We start from the raw sequence: 26002 nt of genomic DNA, 5'->3' as shown, positions 1-26002 counted from the left end.
TCTATTCTGGATTGGGAGCCATGGGCTGCTGAGGTGTGGGTGAATTGTCTCTGCCTCGGATGCCATATCCGCCAGGTGTCACATAGTCCCGTGGCAGATAACCACCCCTTCATTTTGGTTGCCAGTGTACGTCTATATGTGGTGAGTGGGTCGTCTACATCTAAGGTCGGGTCCGGGGTTGCGTTGAAGTCGCCACCTAGTATAGTGTGCCCAGGGGGTAGGTCAGAGAGAAGTTGTGTGAGTGCTTGGAGGGTTGAGCTGACCAGGGAGGGAGGGGCGTAGATACTTAATATATATTAAACGTGATCCCTTCTACCTTACCGGTAATGGCTACAAACCCCCCCTGTTGGTCTCTCCGTACTTGGATGTGTGTCATAGGGAAGGTACAATGCAATAATATGGCTACTCCTCGTGACCCACGTGTGTATCCTGCATGGTACACTCTATCAAATCCTCGACGAGTCAGGAATGGGTATTTATCCCCCAAAAGGTGGGTTTCCTGCAACAGGAGTGTTTCTGGATGGTATCTATGTATGAAGGTGAATACTGCAGTACGTTTAATTTTGTCTAGGAGCCCGTTGATGTTCCATGACATAATTTGTACTTGATTCATGGGGGGTGTGTGATTGTAGGTGGAATTTTACAGTTGTTGAGCCAACATTTAGCTACTAGTTTGTGCGACTCTGAAGGACTTATCTTTCTATCTTCCTGCTGCCGATTCTCAGACTCGATTATATCTCTCGAGTCATTAAGCATCCTGCCCTGTGCCTCAATTAAAAAAAATATGAATCTTGCCTTCGCATACAAATTCTACCATTGGCCTTTAGAACGAGGCCGGAACCCCCTTGCCCCCCAACTCCCTCCCCACCCCATACTTCCCCCCAGAAGCATCTGTCGCCCATATACATAGCCTCTCACTTCTAAAACTCGTGAGATGGCTTTAAAGTGGTAAGGCTGTGGTATTGGTGGCGGTGGACCCCTCACTAGTATCGGATCATGCATAAATGTATAATACTCGATGTGTGATCAAGTTAGGCATAACGCTTCTATTTCTGTGTTTATTGTCTTAAGTCTTTCCCAGAATAAGTTCCACCTATGCAGTCACAGGATTGGACTACGGGACAAGTCAGAGTCTTCTTGTGTCTCTAGCTGTATCTTGGTTGTGTCCTGTGGTTTCAGGCTTGTCAGGGTGGCTCTGGAATTCTCTTTCGATTGTGGGTGTCTGGGTTCCGATTGATGAGCCCCGGGAGGGGAGTCCGAGCTGGATCTATGTCTTCCTCTTCGTTTCCGAGAGTGTGTGCGCTGACTGTGCATCGCTTGTTGCTCCCTTGGGTGAGCTGGTGTTGTCTTAAGCGGTGGCCGTGATCCTGTTCTGTGCATATCTAGTGGGGTTTCTTCCATTAGCCAGGTCCATGCCGCTGTCGGCTCCTCAAATAAGTAGGTTTTATTATTATAGATCACCCGGAGTCTGGCTGGAAACAGGAGATGATACTGGATGTCCATTGATCTAAGCTTTTGTTTCACTTCCATGAACGAGCGACGTTGTTGCTGTACCTCTAATGTGTAATCCGGGAAAAGGAGTACTTTCGTTCCATTGCAGAGGAGGTCTCCCCTGGAGCGAGCCTCCCGCAGGACCAGGTCTCTGTCTTTGAAGTTGAAGAGGCAGATTATTACTGGCATAGGTGGGGAGACGGGTGGAGGCCTTGCGTGCAGCAACCTACGGGCTCGTTCGATTGTGAACCATGGCGTGAGGTGGTCTGCCGGCAACAAGGACCGGAACCACTCCTCTATGAACGTATCCAATGATGATTCTGCAGTGACCTTGGGAAGACCCACTAGGCGAAGATTGTTACGTCAAGATCTGTTTTTGGCGTCTTCAGCCCTCCTGTGTAGATCTGAGGTACGTTTGGTCAGCATTGAGATTTGGGTTTTTAGAGTTGTTATTTCATCTTCTGCTGTGGAGATTCTCGACTCGGCCTCTGTGATTCGGGATACTGCATTGCGGAGATCTTGCCAGATCAGGGCGACATCCACTCCGACCTTCCCTATTTTTTATTCGACTGCTGTCTGGGAGGCCTGAATCTACTAAAGGATCGCCGCCAGGTCGCTGGACGATGTTTGTGGGTTATTACCACCATTTGTGGTTGGGCCTTTCGACCGTCGGCCCACTGTACCTGTGGTGAATTGGTCCTTACGAGTTTGTGCCATTGTTTGTTTGATCGCTTTGTCTTTGCCCATGATTGTGGGTGCGGTTCTAACCTCTCTAGGGTTGCAGTGATCGGTCAATTTTGTTCTGCCCTACTGTAGGGCCTGATGGGAGATGCCTGGGGATCTAATCTGATTCCCTCTGTGGTATATCCTAATTTATGAATGTATTAGATAGTTCCAGGGGTATTGGGGGAACACAGTGTTGCAGAGTTTATTTCATCCTACTGTTTTGCTTTTGTCCTATCCCCTTCTATGTCCTTTACTCCGGCGGCATTTTTATTCACTCGATATGGTCCCGGGACGCCTCCCCTGTCCAGCCAGTAAGGATGCCTGGCGTCCGCAGGAGGGGCGGTCCGCGAATAAGGAAAGGGTGAAAAGGGAGGCACTCCTTGTAATCCCTAATGTGTCACCTTCAGACTGCACCCCACTGTGGTCTGAAGGACAGAGATGGGGCCCCTCTCTGCTCACGGGGCCCGAAGGTCCAGATTCACCTCTCGGTATCCCAGTGTTTGTCCCAGCTCACGTTTGTGGTTGCTGCTTGTTACTGCTACTTAATTTCTTCTTTCCCCTCTCCCGGGGAGACCAGTGGGGAGCGCTTCACTTCAACAAGATCCGTAGTTGGCCACCCTCGAGGCGATGTAATGTATAGGCCCCGGACTGCAGCCAGCCCTGGGCTCCAAAACCCTCTCCCGGGCTCCAGCCGGGGGCCCCCTCGCTGCCATAGAGTCTCTTATCTCGGGGGGAAAGGGGGACAACGAGCCCACCGGTTCGGTCCTCCGGCTGATCACACCCGTGGTAGGCCCTCCATCCCAGCCCCGCGTCCCAGCCTATAGCAGCATCAGCAGGGGTCCCCGTGCCCCAGCGAGCACCCGTCCGCTCAGGCGGCCCTCTCAGCGGTCTGCAGGTCCTCCTCCTAATATCGGGCTCTGGGCCTGCCAGGCCCGCACAATTCGCGGCCGAGCACCCAGGCCTCCGGCCCACGGAGCGCCCGACCCCCTTCCCAGCCCTCGGTCACCACGGGAAGGGGGGGAAAAATCAGGGGGACCAGAGAATTGTGGCACTGCCGGCCCGGGGCCTACCTTGATTTCTCCCAGTCACAGCAGCCCCGGCCGCAACCCGCACCTTCTCTGGCTTGGGTTCCGCAGCCCTGCCTCCAGGCCGTCCGGGCCGCCGCCGCCTTTCCGCCGCAAGGGGCCGCGCCTCAGGTCTGTCCCTCAGCCACCATCTTGATCGGGGGAAGCAGCGGTCGAATGCTGGGCAGCCAAAAACTCTGTCTCACGGGCCAGGAGGGCCGGGAACCCGCCACTAGAGACGGAGCAGGATAAAGGAACCCCGATGAAGCTTTCATGGTGTTGATGTGTACGGATAGTGATTTTATGAGAGGCGGATGACGGAGGGGTCCTGAGCACTACGAAAGTGCGACCGCCATCTTGACGCCCTGGCCACGCCCCCTCCAGTGTTTGTTTTTTAAACAATCTCTCCCTTACGTGGAAAGTAGACTCTGCTAGCTTGGAAGTGTGGATTTAGCCTGTCTGTATGCAAGGAGATACTGAATAGAGCAGCAGCTGCCTTTCCCCCTGCCCACAGGGACTGGACTTAGCTGATTGGTTCTATGAGTACCTGTTGCACCTGAGCCCGGGCCCCTCACACCAGCTCTGGCTCCTTATGTTTGTGGAGGAAAGCCCAAGACAGCCACCTCCATTTTGTGAGCCTCAGCATCTTCCCTGTGTCCTGATACAGCCCAGTGTTCAAGGATTGCAAAAAGACCTAGGTAAGGAGCCCTGAGATTTTTCTGGGAAAGTAGTATTATTTGTTCAAAAGTGTTTATTTCAGCTACCTGTGTCTCTTTTACTGTGGACTCTGTGTTTCAGGCAGCCTGGCCTCTTTCAAAGTGGTGTTTTTTTAAAATGTGTTTTTGCTGTGAATGTGTGAATTGCCTTGATAGTTTGTGGCACATAACTCCCCCCCTTTTTTTTCTAAGTAAAAAAGCTACATACATCTTGTAGAGTGTGTTTTTAGGAGACTGTTTTAATCTGTTTCTGTGATTTAAATTGTGCTTAAAAATTGTCTGCCCCCTTGTTTTTTGCCTTTAAAAAAGCATGATTTAAGAGTGCGCGCCCAGCAGTTTTCCAGTGTTTGTTTTTTAAACAATCTCTCCCTTACCTGGAAAGTAGACTCTGCTAGCTTGGAAGTGTGGATTCCGCCTGTCTGTATCCAAGGAGATTCTGAATAGAGCAGCATCTGCCTTTCCCTCTGCCCACAGGGACTGGACTTAGCTGATTGGCTGTCTGAGTCCCTGTTGCACCTGAGCCCCACCCCCCACACCTGCTTTGGCCCCTTAAGTTTGTGGAGGGAAGCCCAAGACAGCCACCTCCATTTTATGAGCCTCAGCATCTTTCCTGTCTCCTGATACAGCCCAGTGTTCAAGGATTGCAAAAAGACCTAGGTAAGGAGCCCTGAGATTTTTCTGGGTTTAAATAGTATTATTTCTTCAAAAAGTGTTTATTTCAGCTACCTGTGTCTGTTTTACTGTGTTTTTTAAAATGCGTTTTTGCTGTGACTGTGTGAATTGCCTTGCTACTTTGTGGCACCTAACCCCCCACCCCCTTTTTTCTTCTACGTAAAAAACATACATACATCTTGCAGAGTGTGTTTTTAGGAGACTGTTTTAATCTGTTTCTGTGATTTAAATTGTGTTTAAAAACTGTCTGCCCTCCTGTTCTTTGCATTTAAAAAAAGCCAGATTTCAGAGTGCACGCCCAGCAGTATTCCAGTGTTTTTTTTAAACAATCTCTAACTTACATGGAAATTAGACTCTGCTAGCTTGGAAGTGTGGATTCAGCCTGTCTGTATCCAAGGTTATTCTGAATAGAGCAGAAGCTGCCTTTCCCCATGCCCACAGGGACTGCACTTAGCTGGTTGGCTCTCTGAGTCCCTGTCGCACCTGAGCCCCGCTGTCCCACATCTGCTCTGGCCCCTTAAGTTTGTGGAGGGAAGCCAACGACAGCCACCTCCATTTTGTGAGCCTCAGCATCTTTCCTGTGTCCTGATACAGCCCAGTGTTCAAGGATTGCAAAAAGACCTAGGTATGGAGCCCTGAGATTTTGCTGGGTAAATAGTATTATTTGTTCAAAAGTGTTTATTTCAGCTACCTGTTTCTGTTTTACTGTGGAGTCTCTGTGTTTCAGGTAGCCTGGCCTCTTTTAAAGTGGTGTTTTTTAAAAATTCGTTTTTGCTGTGACTGTGTGAATTGCCTTGCTAGTTTGTGGCACATAACCCCCCCTTTTTTCTTCTACGTAAAAATGCTACATACATCTTGCAGAGTGTGTTTTTAGGAGACTGTTTTAATCTGTTTCTGTGATTTAAATTGTGTTTAAAAACTCTCTTCCCCCCTATTTTCTACCTTTAAAAAAGCCTGATTTCAGAGTGCGCGCCCAGTAGTATTCCAGTGTTTGTTTCTTAAACAATCTCTCCATTACCTTGAAAGTAGGCTCTGCTAGCTTGGAATTGTGGATTCAGCCTGTCTGTATCCAAGGTTATTCTGAATAGAGCAGCAGCTGCCTTTCCCCGTGCCCACAGGGACTGGACTTAGCTGATTGGCTCTCTGAGTCCCTGTTGCACCTGAGCCCCGCCGTCCCACACCTGCTCTGGCCTCTTAAGTTTGTTGAGGGAAGCCCAAGACAGCCTCCTCCAGTTTGTGAGCCTTAGCATCTTCCCTGTGTCCTGATACAGCCCAGTGTTCAAGGTTTGCAAAAAGACCTAGGTAAGGAGCCCTGAGATTTTTCTGGGTAAATAGTATTATTTGTTGAAAATTGTTCATTTCAGCTACCGGTGTCTGTTTTACAGTGGACCCTCTGTGTTTCAGGCAACCTGGGCTCTTTTAAAGTGGTGTTTGTTTTAAATTGTTTTTGCAATGACTGTGTGAATTGCCTTGATAGTTTGTGGCACATACTACCCCTTTTTTCTTCTAAGTAAAAAGGCTTCATACATCTTGCAGAGTGTGTTTTTATGAGACTGTTTAATCTGTTTCTGTGATTTAAATTGTGTCTAAAAACTGGCTGCCCCCCTCGTTTCTGCCTTTAACAAAGCCCGATTTCACAGTGCGCGCTCAGCAGTATTCCAGTGTTTGTTTTTTAAACAATCTCTAACTTACATGGAAATTAGACTCTGCTAGCTTGGAAGTGTGGACTCAGCCTGTCTGTATCCAAGGAGATTCTGAATAGAGCAGCAGCTGCCTTTCCCCCTGCCTACAGGGACTGGACTTAGCTGATTGGCTCTCTGAGTCCCTGTTGCACCTGACCCCTGTCCCTCTACACCTGCTCTGGCCTCTTAAGTTTGTGGGGGAAGCCCAAGACAGCCACCTCCATTTTGTGAGCCTCAGCATCTTCACTGTGTCCTGATACAGCCCAGTGTTCAATGGTTGCAAAAAGACATAGGTAAGGAGCCCTGATATTTTTCTGGGTAAATAATATTATTTGTTCAAAAGTGTTTATTTCAGCTAACTGTGTCTCCTTAACTGTGGACTCTCTGTGTTTCAGGCAGCCGGGTCTCTTGTAAAGTGTTGTTTTTTTTTTTATTTGTTTTTGCAGTGACTGTGTGAATTGCCTTGATACTTTGTGGCACCTAACCCCCCCCCCTTTTTTTCTAAGTAAAAAGGCTACATACATCTTGCAGAGTGTGTTTTAAGGAGACTGTTTTAATCTGTTTCTGTGATATAAATTGTGTTTAAAAACTTTCTCCCCCCTGTTTTCTACCTTTAAAAAAGCCCGATTTCAGAGTGCGCACCCAGCGTTATTCCATTGTTTGTTTTTCAAACAATCTCTCCCTTACTTGGAAAGTAGACTCTGCTATCTTGGAAGTGTGGATTCAGCCTGTCTGTATTCAAGGAGATTTGGAATAGAGCAGCAGCTGCCTTTCCCCCTGCCCACAGGGACTGAACTTAGCTGATTGGCTCTCTGAGTCCCCTGTTGCACCTGAGACCCGTCCCCCCACACCTGCTCTGACCCCTTAAGTTTGTGGAGGGAAGCCCAAGACAGCCACCTCCATTTTGTGATCCTCAGCATCTTCCCTGTGTCCTGATACAGCCCAGTGTTCAACGATTGCAAAAAGACCAAGGTAAAGAGCCCTCAGATTTTTCTGGGTGAATAGTATTATTTGTTCAAAAGTGTTTATTTCAGCTACCTGTTTCTATTTTACTGTGGACTCTCTGTGTTTCAGGCAGCCTGGCTTCTTTTAAAGTAGTGCTTTTTTTTAATTAATTTTTGCTGTGACTGTGTAAATGGCCTTGCTAGTTTGTGGCACATAACCTCCCTCCCCCTTTTCTTTTAAGTAAAAAGGCTACATACATCCTGCAGAGTGTGCTTTTAGGAGACTGTTTTAATTCATTTGTTTGATTTAAATTGTGTTTAAAAACTGTCTGCCCCCCTGTTTTTTGCCTTTAAAAAGCACAATTTAAGAGTGTGCGCCCAGCAGTATTCCAGTGTTTGTTTTTGAAATAATCTCTCTCTTACCTGGAAAGTAGAATCTGCTAGCTTAGAAGTGTGGATTCAGTCTGTCTGTATCCAAGGATATTCTGAATAGAGCAGCAGCTGCCTTTCCCCCTGCCCACAGGGACTGGACTTAGCTGATTGGCTTTCGGAGTCCCTGTTGCACCTGTGCTCCGCCCCTCCACACCTGCTCTGGACCCTTAAGTTTGTGGAGGGAAGCCCAAGACAGCCACCTCCATTTTCTGATCCTCTACATCTCCCCAGTGTCCTGATACAGCCCAGTGTTCAAGGATTGCAAAAAGACTTAGGTAAGGAGCCCTGAGATTTTTCTGGGTGAATAGTATTTGTTCAAAAGTGTTTATTTCAGCTACCTGTTTCTGTTTTACTGTGGACTCTCTGTGTTTCAGGCAGCCTGACCTCTTTTAAAGTGGATTTTTTTTTAAATTTGTTTTCGCTGTGAATGTGTGAATTGCCTTGCTAGTTTGTGGCACATAACCCCCCTCTTTTATCTTCTAAGTAAAAAGGCTACATACATCTTGCAAAGTGTGTTTTTAGGAGACTGTTGTAATCTGTTTCTGTGATTTAAATTGTGTTTAAAAACTGTCTGCCCCCCTGTTTTTTGCCTTTAAAAAGCCCAGTTTCAGAGTGCGCGCCCAGCAGTATTCCAGTGTTTGGTTTTTAAACAATCTCTCCCTTTCCTGGAAAGTAGACTATGCTAACTTGGAAGGGTGGATTCAGCCTGTCTGTATCCAAGGAGATTCTGGTTAGAGAAGCAGCTGCCTTTCCCCGTGCCCACAGGGACTGGACTTAGCTGATTGGCTCGCTGAGTCCCTGTTGCACCTGAGCCCTGCCCCCCCACACCTGCTCTGGCCCCTCAAGTTTGTGGAGGTAAGCCCAAGACAGCCACCTCCATTTTGTGAGCCTCAGCATCTTCCCTGTGTCCTGATACAGCCCAATGTTCAAGGATTGTAAAAAGACCTAGGTAAGGAGCCCTGAGATTTTTCTGGGTAAATAGTATTATTTGTTCAAAAGTGATTATTTCAGCTACCTGTGTCTGTTTAACTGTGGACTCTCTGTGTTTCAGGCTGCCTGGTCTATTTTAAAGTGGTGTTTTTTTTTAATTTGTTTTTGCCGTGACTGTGTGAATTACCTTGCTAGTTTGTGGCACATACCCCCACCTTTTTTCTTCTAAGTAAATAGGCTATATACATCTTGCAGATTGTGTTTTTAGGAGACTGTTTAATCTGTTTCTATGATTTAAATTGTGTTTAAAAACTGTCTGCCCTCCTGTTTTCTGCCTTTAACAAAGCCCGATTTCAGAGTGCGCGCCCAGCAGTATTCCAGTGTTTGTTTTTTAAACATACCTGGAAAGTAGACTCTACTAGCTTGGAAGTGTGGATTCAGCCTGTCTGTATTCAAGGAGATTCTCAATAGAGCAGCAGCTGCCTTTCCCCCTGCCTACAGGGACTGGACTTAGCTGATTGGCTCTGTGAGTCCCTGTTGCACCTGAGCCTCGCTGTCCCACACCTGCTCTGGCCCCTCAAGTTTGTGGAGGGAAGCCCAAGACAGCCACCTCCATTTTGTGAGCCTCAGCATCTTCCCTGTGTCCTGATACAGCCCAGTGTTCAAGGATTGCAAAAAGACCTAGGTAAGTAGCTCTGAGAATTTTCTGGGTAAATAGTATTATTTGTTCAAAAGTGTTTATTTCAGCTACCTGTGTCTGTTTAACTGTGGACTCTCTGTGTTTCAGCCAGCCTGTCCTCTTTTAAAGTGGATATTTTTACAATTCATTTTGCATGGACTGTGTGAATTGCCTTGATAGTTTGTGGCACATAACTCCCCACTCCTTTCTTCTAAGTAAAAAGGCTACATATATCTTGCAGAGTGTGTTTTTAGGAGACAGTTTTAATCTGTTTCTGTGATTTAAATTGTGTTTAAAAACTATCTGCCGCTCTGTTATTTGCCTTTAAAAAAGCCCAATTTCAGAGTGCACGCCCAGCAGTATTCCAGTGTTTGGTTTTTAAACAATCTCTCTCTTACCTGGAAAGTAGAATCTGCTAGCTTAGAAGTGTGGATTCAGTCTGTCTGTATCCAAGGATATTCTGAATAGAGCAGCAGTTGCCTTCCCCCTGCCCACAGGGACTGGAAGCAGGTGATTGGCTCTGAGTCCCTGTTGCACCTGAGCCCCGCCCCCCACACCTGCTCTGGCCCCTCAAGTTTGTGGAGGTAAGCCCAAGACAGCCACCTCCATTTTGTGAGCCTCAGCATCTTCCCTGTGTCCTGATACAGCCCAATGTTCAAGGATTGTAAAAAGACCTAGGTAAGGAGCCCTGAGATTTTTCTGGGTAAATAGTATTATTTGTTCAAAAGTTTTTATTTCAGCTACCTGTGTCTGTTTAACGCTGGACTTTCTGTGTTTCAGGCAGCCTGGTCTCTTTTAAAGTGGTGTTTTTTTAAATTCGTTTTTGCCGTGACTGTGTGAATTGCCTTGCTACTTTGTGGAACCTAACCCCCCCATTTTTTCTTCTAAGTAAAAAGGCTAAATACATCTTGCAGAGTGTGTTTTTAGGAGACTGTTTTAATCTGTTTCTGTGATTTAAATTGTGTTTAAACTGTCTGCCCCCCTGATTTTTGCCTTTAAAAATGCCCGATTTCAGAGTTCGCGCCCAGCAGTATTCCAGTGTTGGTTTTTGAAACAATCTCTCCCTTACTTGGAAAGTAGACTCTGCTAGCTTGGAAGTGTGGATTCAGCCTGTCTGTATTCAAGGAGATTCTGAATAGAGCAGCAGCTGCCTTTCCCCCTGCCCACAGGGACTGGACTTAGCTGATTGGCTCTCTGAGTCCCTGTTGCACCTGAGCCTCGCCCCCACACCTGCTCTGGCCCCTTAATTTTGTGGAGGGAACCCCAAGACAGCCACCTCCATTTTGTGAGCCTTAGCATCTTCCCTGTGTCCTGATTCAGCCCAGTGTTCAAGGATTGCAAAAAGTCACATTCAAGGGGAGGGTTTGCCATCTCTGCATGTCCGTTTTGATTCTTGTTGGCAGAGGAGATAGATTTTTGGCCCATGTTAATTCGGGCAGAAAGGTTACCCAGATCCCTAGGTATTTAAAACTTAATTTGCGTGTGGGTCATCTGCATATAGAGCTATCCTGTCTTCATGAGATGGACCCCATTTCCATTCTCGTTATACTGAGCCCGCTCTGATCATCTGGGCTAGAGGCTCCAATGGCCAGGGTAAACAAAAGATGGGATAGGGGACATCCCTGTTGAGTACCTCTGCGGATGTCAAACCTGTGGCATATGGTCCCATTAAGCTGTACACAGGCCGTAGGGTTAGTGTAGAATGCTTTAATTAGGTGGCAAAATTGTTTTTCAATTCCTGCCCGTCGGAGCACCAGTAGAAGGAATCCCCAGTCAACCGAATCAAAAGCCTTTTCAAAATCTATGAGCAAGAGGGACAGGCTTTGGGGTAACCAGCGTCTCTCCGCCAAGGCTATGTGTGGCCGGCAGAAACAGTGTTGTGTGCTGCGGGTTACCATAAACCACACATTGGTCAGGATGGATTAGCTGCGGCAGGACTCTTTTGATGCGAGTGGCAAGGATAGAGGTGAACATTTTGAATATCTGTGTTAATCGATGATATCGGTCTGTAATCCGCGCAGTGAGGCGCAGGGGGCTGGGTTTTGGGCAGCACAACGATCATGGCTGTATCTAGTTCAGGAGGAAAGGATCCACCTTTTCCTATTTCTGCGAAAAGGCATAGGAGACGTGGGGTCAGGTCTTCTCTAAACACCTTATAATATTCTGGGGGGAACCCATCGGGAGCAGGCGTCTTGCCAGCGTTTAATGTCGAGATTGCCGCCCCAATTTCTTCCTCTCTAATGGGTTCCTTCCTTTAAAAGCTGTGCTTCTATCATAGGTAACTGTGGGAGGGGGGATCTCATCAAGTATTTGACGTGTTTGATGTGAATCTATTTGTCTAGATGCTTAGTACAGTGTATGATAATAGTTGGCAAAAGCATTTGCAATTTCGGTATGACCCGTAACCAGGGCCCCATCCCCGTCATAAATTTCAGGGACGATCTTGGAGGCGTGATCGCGGGAGATCAACCAATACAGCATCTTCCCGGCCTTGTTCCCCCAGCCATATATCCTTCCAGTGCAGGCCCTCCATAAATGTTTGCGGCCTCCGGGGATTGACCCCATATCTCCTCTTAGATTAGGAGGAGTTGTCGCGTCAGTTTCTCACTTGGGTTTATTACGTTGTCTCTTTCGAGGTTTATTGCTCGGAGCTCTAGCTGTGTGATATGTAGCGCTTTGGTACGTTCCTGATTACATATCAGCTTTTTAGCCATACCTCTTAATACCGCCTTCCCAGCCGCCCATAGAGTGCCCTCCGAGGTAACCGAGCCTTCGTTTAGGTGGAAGTATTCTGCTTGTGCCTGACGTTATTGTTCCTTAAAGTGTTCATCTTGGAGATACTATGCGTTTAGCCGCCACATGGGGCGACGCCGGGGGCGGGCTGGGCCTAGTATGAGCCGGAGAGGGGCATGGTCAGAGATTCCTCTGGCTAGAATCTTGATGTGTGAGAGGGTTGTACAATCTGTGTTCGGAAGAAGCATCAGGTCTATTCTGGATTGGGAGCCATGGGTTGCTGAGGTGTGGGTGAATTGTCTCTCCCTTGGATGCCATATCTGCCAGGCGTCACATAGTCCCGTGGCAGATAACCACCCCTTAATTTTGGTTGCCAGTGTACGTCTATATGTGGTGAGTGGGCCGTCTACATCTAAGGTCGGGTCCGGGGTTGCGTTGAGGTCGCCACCTAGTATAGTGTGCCCAGGGGGTAGGTCAGAGAGAAGTATTGTGAGTGCCTGGAGGGTTGAGCTGACCATGGAGGGAGGGGCGTAGATACGTATTATATTAAATGTGATCCCTTCTACCTTACCGGTAATGGCTACAAACCGCCCCTGTTGGTCGCTCCGTATTTGGATGAGTGTCATAGGGAAAGTACGATGCAATAATATGGCTACTCCTTGTGACCCACGTGTGTATCCCGCATGGTACACTCTATCAAATCCTCGACGAGTCAGGAATGGGTATTTATCCCCCAAAAGGTGGGTTTCCTGCAACATGAGTATTTTTGGATGGTATCTATGAATGAAGGTGAATACTGCAGTATGTTTAATTTTGTCTAGGAGCCCGTTGATGTTCCATGACATAATTTGTACTTGATTCATGGGGGGGTGTGATTGTAGGTGGGATTTTACAGTTGTTGAGCCAACCTTTAGCTACTAGTTTGTGCGACTCTGAAGGACTTATTTCTATCTTCCTGCTACCGATTCTCAGACACTGTTATATCTGTTGAGTCATTAAGCATCCTGCCCTGTGCCTCAATTAAAAAAAAAATATGAATCTTGCCTTCACATACAAATTCTAACACTGGCCTTTAGAAGGAGGCCGGAACCCCCTTGCCCCCCAACTCCCTCCCCACCCCATACTTCCCCCCAGAAGCATCTGTCGCCCCTATACATAGCCCCTCACTTCTAAAACTGGTGAGATGGCTTTTGGGTGGTAAGGCTGTGGTATTGGTGGCTGTGGGCCCCTCCCTAGTATCGGATCATGCATAAATGTATAATACTCGATGTGTGATCAAGTTAGGCATAACGCTTCTAGTTCTGTGTTCATTGTCTTAAGTCTTTCCCAGAATAAGTTCCACCTATGCAGTCACAGGATTGGACTACGGGACAAGTCAGAGTCTTCTTGTGTCTCTAGCTGGATCTTGGTTGTGTCCTGTGGTTTCAGGCTTGTCAGGGTGGCTCTGGAATTCTCTTTCGATTGTGGGTGTCTGGATTCCGATCGATGAGCCCCGGGAGGGGTGTCCTAGCTGGATCTATGTCTTCCTCTTCGTTTCCTAAAGCGTGTGCGCTGACTGCGCATCAGTTGTTGCCCCCTTGGGTGAGCTGGTGTTGTCTTAAGCGGTGGCCGTGATCCTGTTCTGTGCATATCTAGTGGGGTTTCTTCCGTTAGCCAGGTCCATGCCACGGTCGGCTGCTCAAAGAAGTAGGTTTTATTATTATAGATCACCCGGAGGCTGGCTGGAAACAGGAGACTATACTGGATGTCCATTGATCTAAGCTTTTGTTTCACTTCCATGAACGAGCGGCATTGTTGCTGTACCTCTAATGTGTAATCCGGGAAAAGGAGTACTTTAGTTCCATTGCAGAGGAGATCTCCCCTGGAGCGAGCCTCCAGCCGGACAAGGTCTCTGTCTTTGGAATTGAAGAGGCAGATTATTACTGGCCTGTGTGGGGAGCCGGGCGAAGGCCTTGCGTGCAGCGACCTATGGGCTTGTTTGATTGTGAACCATGGCGTGAGGTGGTCTGCCGGCAACCAGGACCAGAACCACTCCTCTAGGAATCTATCCAATGATAATTCTGCAGTGGCCTCGGGAAGACCCACTAGGCAAAGATTGTTACATCGAGATCTGTTTTCGGCGTCTTCAGCCCTCCTGTGTAGATCTGAGGTGCTTTTGGTCAGCATTGAGATTTGGGTTTTTAGAGTTGTTATTTCATCTTCTGCCATGGAGATTCTCGACTCGGCCTCTGTGATTCGGAAAACTGCAATGCGGAGATCTTGCCGGATCAAGGTGACATCTACTCCGACCTCCCCTATTTTTGATTCAACTGCTGTCTGGGAGGCCCGAATCGCCTGAAGTATCGCCGCCAGGTCGCTGGACGATGTTTGTGGGTTATTACCGCCATTTGTGGTTGGGCCTTCCGACCGTGGGCCCACTGTACCTGTGGTGAATTGGTCCATACAAGTTTGTGCCGTTGTTTGTTTGATCGATTTGTCTTTGCCCATGATGTTGGGTGTGGTTCTAACCTCTCTAGGGTTGCAGTGATTGGTCAATTTCATTCTGCCCTACTGTAGGGTCCGATGGGAGATCCCTGGGGATCTAATCAGATTCCCCCTGTGGTATATCCTAATTTATGAATCTATTAGATAGTTCCAGGGGTATTGGGGGAACACGGTGTTGCAGAGTTTATTTCAACTTACTATTTCGTTTTGTTATTGTCCTATCCCCTTCTATGTCCTTTAGCCCGGCGGCGTTTTTATTCACTCAATATGGTCCCGGGACTCCTCCCTTGTCCAGCCGGTAAGGATACCTGGTGTCCGGAGGAAGGGCGATCAGAGAATAAGGAAAGGGTGAAAAGGGAGGCACTCCTTGTAATCCCTAACGTGTCACCTTCAGACTGCACCCCACCGTGGTCCAAAGGACAGAGATGGGGCCCCTCTCTGCTCACGGGGCCCGAAGGTCCAGATTCACCTCTCGGTATCCCAGTGTTTGTCCCAGCTCACGTTTGTGGTTGCTGCCTGTTACTGTTACTTAATTTCTACTTTCCCCTCTCCCGGGGAGACCAGTGGGAAGCGCGTCACCGCAGTATGGTCCGTAGTTGGCCATCCTCGAGGAGATGTAATGTCTAGGCCGTGGACTGCAGCCAGCCCTGGGATCCAAATTCCTCTCCCAGGCTTTAGCCGGGAGGCCCCTCGCTGCCACGGAATCTCTTATCTTGGGGGGAGGGGGGCAACGAGCCCGCCGGTTCAGTCCTCCGGCTGATCACACCCCTGGTAGGCCCTCCATCCCGGACCCACGTCCCTGCCTATAGCAGCATCAGTAGGGATCCCTGTGCCCCGGCGAGCACCCGTCCGCTCAGGCGGCCCTCCCATCGGTCTGCAGGTCTTCCTCCTAATATCGGGCTCTGGGCCTGCCAGGTCCCCAAACAATTCGCGGCCGAGCACCCCGCCTCCAGCCCACGGAACGCCCCCCTTCCCAGCCCTCGGTCACCACGGGAAGGGGGAGAAATCACGGGGCCTACCTTGATTTCTCCCAGTCACAGCGGCCCCGGCTGCGACCCGCAACTTCTCTGGTTTGGGGTCCGCAGCCCTGCCTCTAGGCCGTCTGGGCTGCCGCCACCTTTCTGCCGCAGTGGGACGCGCCTCAGGGCCGTCCCTCAGCCACCATCTTGATTGGGGGAAACAGTGGTCGAACGCTGAGCAGCCAAAACTTCAGTCTCACGGGGCCGGGAGGGCCGGGAACCCGCCACACGAGACGGGGCAGGATAAAGGAACCCCGATGAAGCTTTCACGGTATTGATGTGTACGGATAGTGATTTTATGAGAGGCGGATGACGGAGGGGTCCTGAGCACTACAAAAGTGCGACCGCCATCTTGACGCCCTTGCCACGCCCCTCCAGTGTTTGTTTTTTAAACAATCTCTCCCTTATGTGGAAAGTAGACTCTGCTAGCTCGGAAGTGTGGATTCAGCCTGTCTGTATGCAAGGAGATTCTGAATAGAGCAGCAGCTGTCTTTCCCCCCTGCCTACAGGGACTGGACTTAGTTTATTTCAGCTACCTGTGTCTTACTGTGGACTCTCTGTGTTTCAGGCAGCCTGGCCTCTTTTAAAGTGGTGTTTTTTTAAAATTTGTTTTTGCAGTGACTGTGTGAATTGCCTTGCTAGTTTGTGGCACATACCCCCCCCCCCTTTTTTCTTCTAAGTTAAAAGGCTACATACATCTTGCAGAGTTTTTTTTTTTTGGGGACTGTTTAATCTGTTTCTGTGATTTAAATTGTGTTTAAAAACTGGCTGCCCCCCTGTTCTCTGCCTTTAACAAAGCCCGATTTCAGAGTGCGCGATCAGCAGTATTCCATCGTTTGTTTTTTAAACAATCTCTCCCTTTCGTGGAAAGTAGACTCTGCTAGATTGGAAGTGTGGATTCAGCCTGTCTGTATCCAAGGAGATTCTGAATAGAGCAGCAGCTGCATTTCTCCCTGCCCACAGGGACTGGACTTAGCTGATTGGCTCTCTGAGTCCCTGTTGCACCTGAGCCCCGCCCCCACACCTGCTCTGGCCCCTAAAGTTTGTGGAGGGAAGACCAAGACAGCCAACTCCATTTTGTGAGCCTCAGCATCTTCCCTGTGTACTGATACAGCCCAGTATTCAAGGATTGCAAAAAGACCTAGGTAAGGAGCCCTGAGATTTGTCTGGGTAAATAGTATTATTTGTTCAAAAGTGTTTAGTTCAGCTACCTGTGTCTGTTTTACTGTGGACTCCCTGTGTTTCAGGCAGCCTGGCCTCTTTTAAAGTGGTGTTTTTTTTTTAAATTCGTTTTTGCAGTGACTGCGTGAATTGCCTTGCTAGTTTGTGGCACATAACCCCCCCCTTTTTTCTTCTAAGTAAAAAGGGTACATACATCTTGCAGAGTGTGTTTTTAGTAGACTGTTTTAATCTGTTTCTGTGATTTAAATTGTGCTTAAAAACTGTCTGCTCCCCTGTTTTTTTGCCTTTAAAAAAGCCCAATTTCAGATTACGTGCCCAGCAGTATTCCAGTGTTTGTTTCTTAAACAATCTCTCCCTTACCTGGAAAATAGAGTCTGCTAGCTTGGAAGTGTGGATTCAGCCTGTCTGTATTCAAGGAGATTCTGAATAGAGGAGCAGCTGTCTTTCCCCCTGCCCACAGTGACTGGACTTAGCTGATTGGCTCTCTGAGTCCCTGTTGCACCTGAGCCCCGCCTCCAACACCTGCTCTGGCCCCTTAAGTTTGTGGAGGGAAGACCAAGACAGCTAACTCCATTTTGTGAGCCTCAGCATCTTCCCTGTGTCCTGATAAGCCCAGTGTTCAAGGACTGAAAAAGACCTAGGTAAGTAGCCCTGAGATTTTTCTGGGAAAGTAGAATTATTTGTTCAAAAGTGTTTATTTCAGCTACCTGTGTCTGTTTTTCTGTGTACTCTCTGTGTTTCAGGCAGCCTGGCATCTTTTAAAGTGGTGTTTTTTTCAATTCATTTTTGCTGTGACTGTGTGAATTGCCTTGATAGTTTATGGCACATAACTCCCCTCCCCTTTTTCATTCTAAGTAAAAAGGCTACATACATCTTGCAGAGTGTGGTTTTAGGAGTCTGTTTTAATCTGTTTCTGTGATTTATATTGTGTTTAAAAACTGTCTGCTCCCCTTTTTTTTTGCCTTTGAAAAAGCCCAATTTCAGATTGCGCGCCCAGCAGTATTCCAGTGTTTGTTTCTTAAACAATCTCTCCCTTACCTGGAAAGTAGAGTCTGCTAGCTTGGAAGTGTGGATTCAGCCTGTCTGTATTCAAGGAGATTCTGAATAGAGCAGCAGCTGTCTTTCCCCCTGCCCACAGGGACTGGACTTAGCTGATTGGCTCTCTAAATCCCTGTTGCACCTGAGCCCCGCCCCCCACACCTGCTCTGGCCCCTTAAGTTTGTGGACGGAAGCCCAAGACACCCACCTCCATTTTGTGAGCCTCAGCATCTTCCCTGTGTCCTGATACAGCCCAGTGTTCAAGGATTGCAAAAAGACCTAGGTAAGGAGCCCTGAGATTTGTCTGGGTAAATAGTATTATTTGTTCAAAAGTGTTCATTTCAGCTACCTGTGTCTGTTTTACTGTGGACTCTCTGTGTTTCAGGCAGCCTGGCCTCTTTTTTGCAGTGACTGTGTGAATTGCCTTGCTAGTTTGTGGCACATCCCCCCCCTTTTTTCTTCTAATTTAAAAGGCTACATACATCTTGCAGAGTGTGTTTTTTTTGGGGACTGTTTAATCTGTTTCTGTGATTTAAATTGTGTTTAAAAACTGTCTGCCCCCCTGTTCTCTGCCTTTAACAAAGCCCGATTTCAGAGTGCGCGTCCAGCAGTATTCCAGTGTTTGTTTTTTAAACAATCTCTCCCTTATGTGGAAAGTAGACTCTGCTAGATTGGAAGGGTGGATTCAGCCTGTCTCTATCCAAGGAGATTCTGAATAGAGCAGCAGCTGCATTTCTCCCTGCCCACAGGGACTGGACTTAGCTGATTGGCTCTCTGAGTCCCTGTTGCACCTGAGCCCCACCCCCACACCTGCTCTGGCCCCTTAGGTTTGTGGAGGGAAGACCAAGACAGCCAACTCCATTTTGTGAGCCTCAGCATCTTCCCTGTGTCCTGATACAGCCCAGTGTTCAAGGATTGCAAAAAGACCTAGGTAAGGAGCCGTGAGATTTGTCTGGGTAAATAGTATTATTTGTTCAAAAGTGTTTATTTCAGCTACCTGTTTTACTGTGGACTCTCTGGTGGTCATTCCGACCTAGGCGGGCGGCGGTTGCCGCCCGCCCGTCGGAATCCGCCTGAATACCGCCCCGCGGTCAATTGACCGCGAGGGGTATTCTGACTTTCCCGCTGGGCCGGCGGGCGATCTGATTCAGATCGCCCGCCGGCCCAGCGGGAAAGCGCCTTCCACAAGGAAGCCGGCTCGGAATCGAGCCGGCGGAGTGGAAGGCGTGCGACGGGTGCAGCAGCACCCGTCGCGCTTTTCAGTGTCTGCATCGCAGACACTGAAAAGCCTAGTTGGGCCCTGTTAGGGGCCCCTGCTGTGCCCATGCCATGGGCATGGGCACGGCAGGGGCCCCCAGGGGCCCCGCGACCTCCCCTACCGCCATCCTGTTCATGGTGGCTTTCCCGCCATGAACAGGATGGCGGTAGGGGGGGTCAGAATCCCCTCGGCGACGCAGCGAGCTGCGCCGCCTTGGAGGATTCTAAGGGTCAGTGGAAAACCGGCGGGAGACCGCCGGTTTTCCCGTTCTGACCGCGGCCAAAGCGCCGCGGTCAGAATGACCAAGGGAGCACCGCCGGCCTGTCGGCGGTGCTCCCGCCCCCGTTGGCCCTGGCGGTAGGGAACCGCCAGGGTCAGAATGAGGGCCTCTGTGTTTCAGGCAGCCTGGCCTCTTTTTTGCAGTGACTGTGTGAATTGCCTTGCTAGTTTGTGGCACGTACCCCACCCCTTTTTTCTTCTAAGTAAAAAGGCTACATACATCTTGCAGAGTGTCTTTTTAGGAGACTGTTTTAATCTGTTTCTGTGATTTAAATTGTGCTTAAAAACTGTCTGCTCCCCTGTTTTTTTGCCTTTAAAAAAGCCCGATTTCTGGTTACGTGCCCAGCAGTATTCCAGTGTTTGTTTCTTAAACAATCTCTCCCTTACCTGGAAAGTAGAGTCTGCTAGCTTGGAAGTGTGGATTCAGCCTGTCTGTATTCAAGGAGATTCTGAATAGAGGAGCAGCTGTCTTTCCCCCTGCCCACAGGGACTGTACTTACCTGATTGCCTCTCTGAGTCCCTGTTACACTTGAGCCCCGCCCCCCACACCAGCTCTGGCCCCTTAAGTTTGTGGAGGGAAGACCAAGACATCTAACTCCATTTTGTGAGCCTCAGCATCTTCCCTGTGTCCTGATACAGCCCAGTGTTCAAGGATTGAAAAAGACCTAGGTAAGGAGCCCTGAGATTTTTCTGGTAAAGTAGTATTATTTGTTCAAACGTGTTTATTTCAGCTACCTGTGTCTGTTTTACTGTGGACTCTCTGTGTTTCAGGCAGCCTGGCCTCTTTTAAAGTGGTGTTTTTTTTTTTTAATTAGTTTTTGCAGTGACTGTGTGAATTGCCTTGCTAGTTTGTGGCACATAACCCACCCCTTTTTTCTTCTAAGTAAAAAGGCTACATACATCTTGCAGAGTGTGTTTTTAGGAGACTGTTTTAATCTGTTTCTGTGATTTAAATTGTGCTTAAAAACTGTCTGCTCTCCTTTTTTTTTTCCTTTAAAAAAGCCCAATTTCAGATTACGTGCCCAGCAGTATTCCAGTGTTTGTTTCTTAAACAATCTCTCCCTTAACTGGAAAGTAGAGTCTGCTAGCTTGGAAGTGTGGATTTAGCCTGTCTGTATTCAAGGAGATTCTGAATAGAGGAGCAGCTGTCTTTCCCCCTGCCCACAGGGACTGGACTTAGCTGATTGGCTCTCTGAGTCCCTGTTGCACCTGAGCACCGCCCCCAACACCTGCTCTGGCCCCTTAAGTTTGTGGAGGGAAGACCAAGACAGCTAACTCTATTTTGTGAGCCTCAGCATCTTCCCTGTGTCCTGATAAGCCCAGTGTTCAAGGATTGAAAAAGACCTAGGTAAGGAGCCCTGAGATTTTTCGGGGAAAGTAGTATTATTTGTTCAAAAGTGTTTATTTCAGCTACCTGTGTCTGTTTTACTGTGGACTCTCTGTGTTTCAGGCAGCCTGGCCTCTTTTAAAGTGGTGTTTTTTTTTTCAATTCATTTTTGCTGTGACTGTGTGAATTGCCTTGATAGTTTGTGGCACATAACTCCCCTCCCGTTTTTCATTTTAAGTAAAAAGGCTACATACATCATGCAGAGTGTGGTTTTAGGAGACTGTTTTAATCTGTTTCTGTGATTTATATTGTGTTTAATAACTGTCTGCTCCCCTGTTTTTTTGCCTTTAAAAAAGCCCAATTTCAGATTGCGCGCCCAGCAGTATTCCAGTGTTTGTTTCTTAAACAATCTCTCCCTTAACTGGAAAGTAGAGTCTGCTAGCTTGGAAGTTTGGATTCAGCCTGTCTGTATTCAAGGAGATTCTGAATAGAGCAGCAGCTGTCTTTCCCCCTGCCCACAGGGACTGGACTTAGCTGATTGGCTCTCTAAATCCCTGTTGCACCTGAGCCCCGGCCCCCACACCTGCTCTGGCCCCTTAAGTTTGTGGACGGAAGCCCAAGACAGCCACCTCCATTTTGTGAGCCTCAGCATCTTCCCTGTGTTCTGATACAGCCCAGTGTTCAAGGATTGCAAAAAGACCTAGGTAAGGAGCCCTGAGATTTGTCTGGGTAAATAGTATTATTTGTTCAAAAGTGTTTATTTCAGCTACCTGTGTCTGTTTTACTGTGGACTCTCTGTGTTTCAGGCAGACTGGCCTCTTTTAAATTGGTGTTTTTTTCAAATTCGTTTTTTCCGTGACTGTGTGAATTGCTTTGGTTGTTTCTGGCACACAACCCCCCCTTTTTTCTTCTAATTAAACTGGCTACAAACACCTTGCAGAGTGTGTTTTTAGGAGACTGTTTTAATCTGTTTCTGTGATTTATATAGTGTTTAAAAATTGTCTGCCCCCCTGTTTGTTGCACTTAAAAAAGCCTGATTTCAGAGTGCCCGCCCAGCAGTATTCCAGTGTTTATTTCTTAAACAATATCTCCCTTACCTGGAAAGTAGGCTCTGCTAGCTTGGAAGGGTGGATTCAGCCTATCTGTATCCAAGGAGATTCTGAATAGAGCAGCAGCTGTCTTTCCCCCTGCCCACAGGGACTGGACTTAGCTGATTGGCTCTCTGAGTCCCTGTTACACCTGAGCCCCGCAGTCCCACACCTGCTCTGGCCCCTTAAGTTTGTGGAGGGAAGCCCAAGACAGCCACCTCCATATTGTGAGCCTCAGCATCTTCCCTGTGTCATGATACAGCCCATGATCAAGGATTGCAAAAAGACCTAGGCAAGGAGCCCTGAGATTTGTCTGGGTAAATAGTATTATTTGTTCAAAAGTGTTTATTTTAGCTACCTGTGTCTGTTTTACTGTGGACTCTCTGTGTTTCAGGCAGACTGGCCTCTTTTAAATTGGTGTTTTTTTCAAATTCGTTTTTTCCGTGACTGTGTGAATTGCTTTGGTTGTTTCTGGCACACAACCACCCCCTTTTTTCTTCTAATTAAACTGGCTACAAACATCTTGCAGAGTGTGTTTTTAGGAGACTGTTTTAATCTGTTTCTGTGATTTATATAGTGTTTAAAAATTGTCTGCCCCCCTGTTTGTTGCACTTAAAAAGGCCCGATTTCAGAGTGCGCTCTCAGCAGTATTCCAGTGTTTGTTTTTTAAACAATCTCTCCATTACCTGGAAAGTAGACTCTGCTAGCTTGGAAGTGTGGATTCAGCATGTCTGAATCCAAGGAGTTTCTGAATAGACAAGCACTTTCCATTCCCCCTGCCCACAGGGACTGGACGTAGCTGATTGGCTCTGTGAGTCCCTGTTGCACCTGAGCCCCACTCCCCACACCTGCTCTAGTCCCTTAAGTTTGTGGAGGGAAACCCAAGACAGCCACCTCTATTTTATGGCCTCAGCATCTTTGCTGTGTTCTGATACAGCCCAGTGTGCAAGGATGCAAAAAGACCTAGGTAAGGAGGTAAATAGCATTATTTGTTCAAAAGTGTTTATTTCAGCTACCTGTGTCTGATTTACTGTAGACTCTCTGTGTTTCAGGCAGACTGGACTCTTTTAAAGTGTTTTTTTTTTTTATTCGTTTTTCCTGTGACTGTGTGAATTGCATTGCTAGTCTGTGGCACATAACTCCCCCCCTTTTTACTTCTAAGTAAAAAGGCTATATACATCTTGCAGAGTGTGTTTTTAGGAGACTGTTTTAATCTGTTTCTGTGATTTAAATTGTGTTTAAAAACTGCCTGCCTCCCTCTTTAATGCCTTTAAAAAAGGACAATTTAAGAGTGCACGCCCAGCAGTATTCCAGTGTTTGTTTTTTAAACAATCTCTCCCTTACCTGGAAAGTAGACTCTACAAGCTTGGAAGTGTGGATTCAGCCTATCTGTATCCAAGGAGATTCTGAATAGAGCAGCAGCTGCCTTTCCCCCTGCCCACAGGGACTGGACTTAGCTAATTGGCTCTCTGAGTCTCTGTTCCACCTGAGCCCCGTCCGCCCCCACACCTGCTTTGGCCCCTTAAGTTTGTGGATGGAAGCCAAAGACAGCAACCTCCATTTTCTGAGCCTCAGCATCTTCCCTGTGTCCTGATACAGCCCAGTGTTGAAGGATTGCAAATAGACCTAGGTAAGGAGCCCTGAAATCTTTCTTGGTAAATAGTATTATTTGTTCAAAAGTGTTTATTTCAGCTACCTGTGTCCGTTTTACTGTGGACTCTCTGTGTTTCAGGCAGCCTGGCCTCTTTTAAAGTGTTGTTTTTTTTAAATTTGTATTTGCCGTGACTGTGTGAATTGCCTTGCTAATTTGTGGCACATAACCCCCTCTTTTATCTTCTAAGTAAAGAGGCTACAAACGTCTTGCAGAGTGTGTTTATAAGAGACTGTTTTAATCTGTTTCTGTGATTTAAATTGTGTTTAAAAACTGTCTGCCCCTCTGTTTTTTGCCTTTAAAAAAGCACGATTTCAGAGTGCGCGCCATCAGTTTTCCAGTGTTTGTTTTTTAAACAATCTCTCCCTTACCTGGAAAGGAGACTCTGCTAGCTTGGAAGTGTGGATTCAGCCTGTCTATATCCAAGGAGATTCTGAATAGAGCAGCAGCTGCCTTTCCCCCTGCCCACAGGGACTGGACTTAGCTGATTGGCTCTTTGAGTCCCTGTTGCAACTGAGCCTCTCCGTCCCACACCTGCTCTGGCCCCTTAAGTTTGTGGAGGGAATCCAACGACAGCCACCTCCATTTTGTGAGCATCAGCATCTTCCCTGTGTCGTGATACAGCCCAGTGTTCAAGGATTGCAAAAATACCTAGGTAAGGAGCCCTGAGATTTGTCTGGGTAAATAGTATTATTTGTTCAAAAGTGTTTATTTCAGCTACCTGTGTCTGTTTTACTGTGGAATCTCTGTGTTTCAGGCATCCTGGCCACTTTTAAAGTGGTGTTTTTTAAAATCAGTTTTTGCCGTGACTGTGTGAATGGCCTTGTTAGTTTGTGGCACTTAACCCCCCCCCCCCTTTTTTCTTCTAAGTAACAAGGCTACATACATCTTGCAGAGTGTGTTTTTAGGAGACTGTTTAATCTGTTTCTGTGATTTAAATTGTGTTTAAAAACTGTTTTCCCCCCTGTTTTTTGCCTTTAAAAAAAGCCTGATTTCAGAGTGCGCGCCCAACAGTATTCCATTGTTTGTTTTTTAAACAATCTCTCCCTTACCTGAAAAGTAGACTCTGCTAGCTTGGAAGTGTGGATTCAGCCTGTCTGTATCCAAGGAGATTCTGAATAGAGCAGCAGCTGCCTTTCCTCCTGCCCACAGGGACTGGACTTAGCTGATTGGCTCTCTGAGTCCCCTGTTGCACCTGAGACCCGTCCCCCCACACCTGCTCTAACCCCTTAAGTTTGTGGAGGGAAGCCCAAGACAGCCACCTCCATTTTGTGATCCTCAGCATCTTCCCTGTGTCCTGATACAGCCCAGTGTTCAAGGATTGCAAAAAGACCAAGGTAAAGAGCCCTCAGATTTTTCTGGGTGAATAGTATTATTTGTTCAAAAGTGTTTATTTCAGCTACCTGTTTCTATTTTACTGTGGACTCTCTGTGTTTCAGGCAGCCTGGCTTCTTTTAAAGTAGTGCTTTTTTTAAATTAATTTTTGCTGTGACTGTGTAAATGGCCTTGCTAGTTTGTGGCACATAACCTCCCTCCCCCTTTTCTTTTAAGTAAAAAGGCTACATACATCCTGCAGAGTGTGCTTTTAGGAGACTGTTTTAATTCATTTGTTTGATTTAAATTGTGTTTAAAAACTGTCTGCCCCCCTGTTTTTTGCCTTTAAAAAGCACAATTTAAGAGTGTGCGCCCAGCAGTATTCCAGTGTTTGTTTTTGAAATAATCTCTCTCTTACCTGGAAAGTAGAATCTGCTAGCTTAGAAGTGTGGATTCAGTCTGTCTGTATCCAAGGATATTCTGAATAGAGCAGCAGCTGCCTTTCCCCCTGCCCACAGGGACTGGACTTAGCTGATTGGCTTTCAGAGTCCCTGTTGCACCTGTGCTCCGCCCCCCCACACCTGCTCTGGACCCTTAAGTTTGTGGAGGGAAGCCCAAGACAGCCACCTCCATTTTCTGATGCTCTACATCTCCCCTGTGTCCTGATACAGCCCAGTGTTCAAGGATTGCAAAAAGACTTAGGTAAGGAGCCCTGAGATTTTTCTGGGTGAATAGTATTTGTTCAAAAGTGTTTATTTCAGCTACCTGTTTCTGTTTTACTGTGGACTCTCTGTGTTTCAGGCAGCCTGACCTCTTTTAAAGTGGATTTTTTTTAAAAAAAAATTTCGCTGTGAATGTGTGAATTGCCTTGCTAGTTTGTGGCACATAACCCCCCTCTTTTATCTTCTAAGTAAAAAGGCTACATACATCTTGCAAAGTGTGTTTTTAGGAGACTGTTGTAATCTGTTTCTGTGATTTAAATTGTGTTTAAAAACTGTCTGCCCCCCTGTTTTTTGCCTTTAAAAAGCCCAGTTTCAGAGTGCGCGCCCAGCAGTATTCCAGTGTTTGGTTTTTAAACAATCTCTCCCTTTCCTGGAAAGTAGACTATGCTAACTTGGAAGGGTGGATTCAGCCTGTCTGTATCCAAGGAGATTCTGGTTAGAGCAGCAGCTGCCTTTCCCCGTGCCCACAGGGACTGGACTTAGCTGATTGGCTCTCTGAGTCCCTGTTGCACCTGAGCCCTGCCCCCCCACACCTGCTCTGGCCCCTCAAGTTTGTGGAGGGAAGCCCAAG

Source organism: Pleurodeles waltl, chromosome 8, assembly GCF_031143425.1.
Source record: "Pleurodeles waltl isolate 20211129_DDA chromosome 8, aPleWal1.hap1.20221129, whole genome shotgun sequence".
NCBI lineage: Eukaryota > Metazoa > Chordata > Amphibia > Caudata > Salamandridae > Pleurodeles > Pleurodeles waltl.
The sequence above is the reverse complement of the archived record's forward strand: the minus strand, read 5'-3'. Positions refer to the sequence as shown.